A 7,017-nucleotide genomic window follows, 5' to 3' on the forward strand; every position below is an offset into this window, starting at 1 on the left:
ATTCTCTCATCAGTTCAACTCCTCCAAAGCTTCGCAGCAACCATCTGGCTCATTGCAGTACCACTCCATTCACTATATCACCGGAATATAATTTCCAAAACCCATTCTTCCACTGAATTCATCTCAGTTTATCAACAACTGCCACACCTTCGATTCCAACAACATCATCTCTTCATTTCAACAGCAAAACCCCAATTCCTAGCACACCTTCGATTCCAACAGCATCATCTCTTCATTTCAACAGCAAACCCCTAATTACTCATTCCCATGAACATCAGCGGAAACCCTATTTCTTCTTCATCTGTTTCCAACCCTCAATCAGTCACAACTACAAACCCATCTTCAATCATTTGATTTATCCACCAGAACCCTCTTTTAGAAATCAATTGCAATGGAAATGTACTCGAATCATATTTGAGATCTAAAGATTAAAATCAAAAATTCCAATTTAAAACTAAAGCCTAAAAACTAAATCGAATCGGACTGAACTGAATTGAAGAGAAAAATTGATAGGAATCAAGAGTTGAAATTGATGAAACTTGAAGAGAATCAAAAATTGAAACAAAATCAGCAGCATATTTTTCTTCTATTCTTGCCTGTATCCTCTCTTCGTATATTTTTCTAGTTAAGAAAAGATGGGTCTCCTAATAATTTTTTCTAAATAAATGGGTGCACCCGTCAACTTTTGGGATGGTGGGTTTGACAGTGAAGAAAATTCTAAAAATGGGTGTGACTGTAGTTTTCACATGTTTTTTTTGCTTGGTATATTAATTATATGTCCTTCCTTTTCAAACCCAACAAATATATCGTTGTTCAACAATAAATATGTCCCTACTTTTTTATAATCTTATCCATTTAATATTACAATACTTTAATACCCTCACCCATGTAATGTTTTTCTTTATTTCAAAATGGAACAAATTTCTTCATCTACCACTTCACCACCACCACTAGCACCACCACCACCAACATTCAACTACCATTCCACCACCACCGTTCAACAACCACCACCTACCAACCGCCACCACCACTCCTTCACCACCACCATTACACCACCAATAGTCCTCCACCACCACTAGTCCGTCGTCGCCGCCACCACCACTAGTCCGTCGTCGCCGCCGCGTCCACCACTGGTTCAGATATTTTTGTATCAACAATAGTAGTTGATCCATTTCAGTTGGATCAACAATGGATGTTTATCCATTTCAGTTGGATCAACAGTAAGTGGCATAAAACTGAAATTGATACATTTCACAGTAGAAGTTTATCCATTGCAGTTGGATCAACAGTAGAAGTTTATCCATTGCGGTTGGATCAACAGTATAAGTTTATCCATTTTAGTTGGATCAACAATGGATGGTTATCCTTGCTGATGGAAAAATGCTACCATTTCATCAGCTGCAGTTTCAGATCCACCAACAAAACCATCAACCACCATTAATAATCCATAGCAGCAACCACCGCCACCGTCGCCGCCGCCACCATCAGTTCAGATAATTTTGTATCAACAACAGTAGTTTATCCATTTAAGTTGGATCAACAGTGGATGTTTATCCATGATAATGGATCAACATTAAGTGGCATAAATCTAAATTTGATACATTTCAGTTGGATCAACAGTTAAAGTTTATCTAATGCAGTTGGATCAACTGTATAAGTGTATCCATTTTAGTTGGATCAACAGTGGAAGTTTATCCGCCGCCACCATCCTTACTTCTCTATTCATAATTCTATATTCCCTACAATTCCTACACATTCATCTATTCATTTTAATAACAATTAATCCATCAGAAGCATCAACAACTTCAGATTCGAACACACCCATTACTTCTCAGCAACAACAAGTTCATTATCTCCAACATATCCTATTGATTCACACACCATAACCATTTCGAAATCAATTTTATTGCAGCAGCTCCCAGATCCCTTTTTCTTAATCGAATCGAACCATCAAATCGTTCGCAAACGTTTCTCAAAAATTGATTTCAAAACCTAAAAAATCAGATCTCGTTTTCTTTGGGTATGATTTTAAAAATCGATTATAGAAGAAGAAGAAGGTTTCATATGTTATTGTTACATCTCGATTGTCGGCGGCGAAGGTAGGAGTTTGCAGAGGTGGTGACGATGGAGATGTTGCTGGTGGTGGTGGAGCATTGGGGGGTTCGCTGCTAAATGAAGAAGAAGAAGAAGTAAGTAGGGATATACCTAAATAAAAACAATCGATAAGAGGGCAAATTTGGAAGAAATAAAAACCCCTGATGGGTTTAGAAATGAATAGGAACATATTTATTGTGTGATAAGGATATTTGTATAAACCATCAAAAGTAGGTACAAATATTCAGTTACCACTTTTTCCTTTGATTCCTTTTGATGTAACTTCATCCTAAGTGACTATTTTCGACTATATTAAGTAGAAAACAACACCATTTAAGCACCCATGGTATAATTGGAGGTAAGCCTATGTGGCACAGAGGCAGATTCTTGACATGTCATTCTTTAGTGGCCCTATAATGGAAGGGGTTATGCTAGAGGTTCTATCTTGCGTCATCTGCAAGTTAGACATTCCTTTTCGAAGGATAACAGAGCACATTGAAGAGCTATCATCTCTGATAACATTGAGGTTTTCAGCGCCTGAGAAGGTTTGTTGCAGCAGTTACGCATGTGGCTTTGCAGTCGTTGCATGGCACTTCATGCCTGGAAGTATCCAAGCAAAGGAAAGGGTGTTCATTGCGACACCATTGCAGGTCCCTTTAATGGTAGTTCTGCAGATTTTCTCCTTCACGGTATCGACAGGCCTGTAGTCTCTCCTGTGCTGGTCGAACCTGCTGCTGCTTCCGTTGTTACTGTCCCTGCCAGTGGCGATGATAGGGCGTTGTCTGATGAGGTTTTTTCTTTAACCCCTGACCTGCTTTGTGCTGTTTTCCAGTGCCAATTTCCTACGGTCTCTAGCATCCCTCATAAGTGTAGGTTGAGTTTCTCTCGCACTATGAAAATCTGCCTAGATATTGTGTTGAGTAAACCTTCGGATATAACTGCTTGGATCCATTTACTCCTCCTCCCCATTTGCACGCTAGTACGTTACAGGCCCACAGCTGATGAAAAGTCTAGCAATCGTAAGGGACTGCAGGTAGCGGCCATTCAACAGGCCTTGTTGGTTTGGAAAGAACCAGGGGGCTGTTATAAGCTGGTTACAAAGTTGCTTCAATCGCCGAGTCATCATCAAAGCACCAAACAAGATAGTGAGAAGAAGCCGGGTATGGCCAACTTAAGTGTTTGCCGAATGAAGATCGAATTTGGACATTATGCAGCGACGATTCGTGTAATGTCTTCGAATGATGTTTCCCCTCGCAGTGAGAACACGTTATTTGAATTACAATCTAAGCATCCTGTAGCTCCACCTCCTTCCATTCTAGAGGAAGATTTTTTTTGTGATCCGGTAACGGTTGATTCACGGGTTGTTCTTGGTGCTATCAAGAGCTTCCCTAGAGGAACTTCTTGTGGTCGTGATGGCTTGCGTGCGCAGCATCTGGGTGAAGTTTTGAGTGGTGCAGCAGTGGCAATGGCAGATGATTTGTTGGCTTCGATCACAGGAGTGGTCAACCTTTTGGTTGGCTGGAAAGTGTCCTAAGGTTTTAGGGGAGCTCATCGCCAGTGCACCTCTCAGGCCTTTACTCAAACCTAGTTGTGGGTTAAGGCCTATTTTGGTAGGCATTATCTGGCGACGTTTGGTCTCTAAGGTAGCCGCATTCTCTGTTGGCAAGGCCATGTCTTCTTACTTAGGAGATCATCAGTTTGGGGTTGGTGTGCCAGTTGGAGGAGGAAGTATACTTCATGCGGTTAATGGTTTGCTGGAGTTGAGAGGTCACTCGGATAAGATGTCAATGTTGCTTATTGACTTGTCGAATGCTTTCAATATGGTATGCATGTCTCATCTCATTAGAGAGGTTCGGCTTCATTGTCCAGGTATTTTGCGCTGGGTTGAATTCTGTTATGCTAGGCCTGCTAAACTCTTTTATGACCAGTACATCTTGTTTTCTGCTTTGGGGTTTCAGCAAGGTGATCCTCTCGGTCCCCTTCTGTTTGCCATGACTCTTCACCCTCTTGTGAAGTCCATTGCTTCTCGTTGTAAGTTCGATTTACATGCCTGGTATCTTGACGACGACACTATTGTCGGCGACACGTTTGAGGTTGCCAAAGCTTTGAAAATTATAGAATCTGAAGGACTAGGTAGAGGCTTGCATCTCAACATCAAGAAAACTGAGGTTTTTTGGCCTACACCTGATCCACGTAGTCTTGAGGAAGGTGTTTTCCCCAAATACATTGGGAGGCCTAGCAAAGGTGTTCAACTTTTGGGTGGGCCCGTGAGTTTGGACATGGATTTCATGAGAGATATGGCTGTGGGTAGGGTGAACAAGACTATTCAGCTAATGTCGGTTATCAAAAAACTCAAGGTCCCTCAGAGTGAGATGTTGTTGCTTCGTAAATGTGTCGGTGTCTCCAGACTATATTTTGCTATGCGTACCACCAATCCTGCTGCTTTACAACAAGCCACCGACCTCTTTGACGATCACTTACTCAAGTAATTGAGGTTTATGATAACGGGAGATGGTGCTGGTTTTGGTCCTTTGTAACAGAGATTAGCTACTCTACATATCAAAGATGGTGGCCTCGGTATTTACGCTATGAAAGACACTCGCACCTACTGTTATCTTGCCTCTCAGAGTCAGACGGCCTATGTGCGAAAGGTGATACTTGGTAGTTTATTCCCAACCGACAATGGTGCTGCCTACAAGTTAGCTCTTCAGAAATTTACTTAGGTATGTGATTTTCCTTCTACTTATTGCGTCGATAACACTGCCCCCCTTCTATGCACTCCCTGGAAGTTACTTATTTTGACGCAGTCAAGAAGCGAATCCTTGTACAGTTTACTTTATCTGCAAGAGATTCAATTCTATGGTAGTGTAACCAGATCAAGCATGCTCCGGATTATCTTTTGGATGTCCCTATTAGTGGACTTGGTCAGTGCCTTGGTCCCCGACAGTTCAGAGATGTAGTTTGTTATCGTCTTGGTATTCCATTGTTCGTTGAAGGTGGGTTATACTCTTGTTGTAATAAACCTATGGATATTTTCGGCGATCATGCGCTTCATTGTGCTAAGGACGTTGGGATTAAGTTTCGTCATGACTTAGTTCGTGATCTTGCTACTGACATCTGTTACAAAGCTTGTGTACCTGCACGCAAGGAAGCGAACCTGGGTATTTTATCAGATGATAACAAGGAATTACGCCCAGCTGATATCCTTGTGCTCAATTGGTTGAACTGTCAAAGTTCATTATAAAAGCATCAAAGCTTTGATTTTCTTGATTACACACTCAGACATGAATTCCCATATCCCATATCTCAAGGTATTTTTAGATCTTCTCTATGGCATGTTGGGTGCAATAATCAAAAACAAGGAAAAATCAAATAAGTAAAAGTTATTGATACTTAGCTCTTTTATAATGGAAGTGATCGATTTTATGAAACGGACGAGCTCCCCATATCTCCGCAACAGCAACAAGGCAAAACTTTGGAAAAACAGAGTGAGTCACGTGTTCAACACGTTGCCTTTAAGACATTAGCACCCGGCTACACTCAAGAGTGATGCTATAGCCCTCACAGGACGGATATCTCCAGGATAAACCACCCTACTACACCTACTACTAGCATATATAGTAGATGCTCAACTTGAGCTTGGCAACTCCGAAAAACCATAAAGGAAAATCTCGAACACCTGAGAAAACAATATAAAATGTTTTTTCCTTTAGGGGTCCCTCTAAATATAGAGCAACCCCTTTCCCATAGATTTTACAAAAGTAGTAAATTTGTTTATATAATTGAAAAATACAACTTAAGAAGAAAAACTCCCCGATGTGGGACTAAAAGGTTTATATAGTTTCTAAAAACTACTAAAAATTGGAAACTCCACAATGTGGGACTAATAAGTTTCATTCACAAAAGAAAACAATAAATTATAATTTTTTATTAAAACTTTAAAAAAATATTTTTATTAATCGTTTTCCAACAATCCCCCACATGAATGAAAACTCAATAAAACATGAAAACACAGATAGATCTTGGTAAATCAACATCCCAATCTCACGATCTAAACAGACTGACCCCAGGGTCATACTATGGATTGCACAAATCATAATAGTATTGAGAGCTTTCATCTTTAGTTCTCACATGGTGAGACTATAGGTATTTTTCACCAAAGTGAAAAAGCATGAACTAGTGAACCCTTAGTGACCTTTGGGTCCTAAGTTCCAGTAATACCAAAACCATTAAAACGAAAATCACATAAAAAGCGCAGGAAATACCATTTTAGGCAGAGGTGTCCATGAGGTATTGAACCTTTGGTTAGTGAGATATTACCGGAATTACTTGCTAGAGACAGTGAATTATGTCTTGAACTGCTAGCATTTGATGTAATTCGCGATAACAACCACGGGTGAATCTCCAAGGTTGTTGCCAAGCTCGTGCCATTTTGTCCAATTTGGCCCTGGACATATCCCGTTTCTCAGAATGCTCTAGAGAATCAAAGATCATATTCTCATAGGAAGCGGCCCACTTCCTCATTCAGATATGTGAGTTTCCATAAAGAGTGTTACTGCTACACCCCACTTCAATCTTAAATTGAAACTATAGAACTCATTAAGACTTCTTAAAAGTCATCCTTCACATGCAGTCACACTATCACGTCTACACCATAGGGAAGGGACAGAGAATAAAATTCTATGATAGTGTTTACCTTTACCCACCACAAATTGTCTCATTCGAAACCTTGATCTTGGGATCTCCAGTCAGCAAGGTTGAGTATCCTTCATGGAAAGTTTAATTTATGAACTTAAGCCCTTTCCCCCTCGATGCATTTCTAACTATCTCTTGGGATAAACCTTTCGTCAAAGGTTGCGCGATATTCTCCTTGGACATTATCCAATCAATGGAAATAACGCCGATTGAGATTAGTTATTTTCA

The sequence above is a fragment of the Papaver somniferum genome, chromosome 8 (assembly GCF_003573695.1).
Source record: "Papaver somniferum cultivar HN1 chromosome 8, ASM357369v1, whole genome shotgun sequence".
NCBI lineage: Eukaryota > Viridiplantae > Streptophyta > Magnoliopsida > Ranunculales > Papaveraceae > Papaver > Papaver somniferum.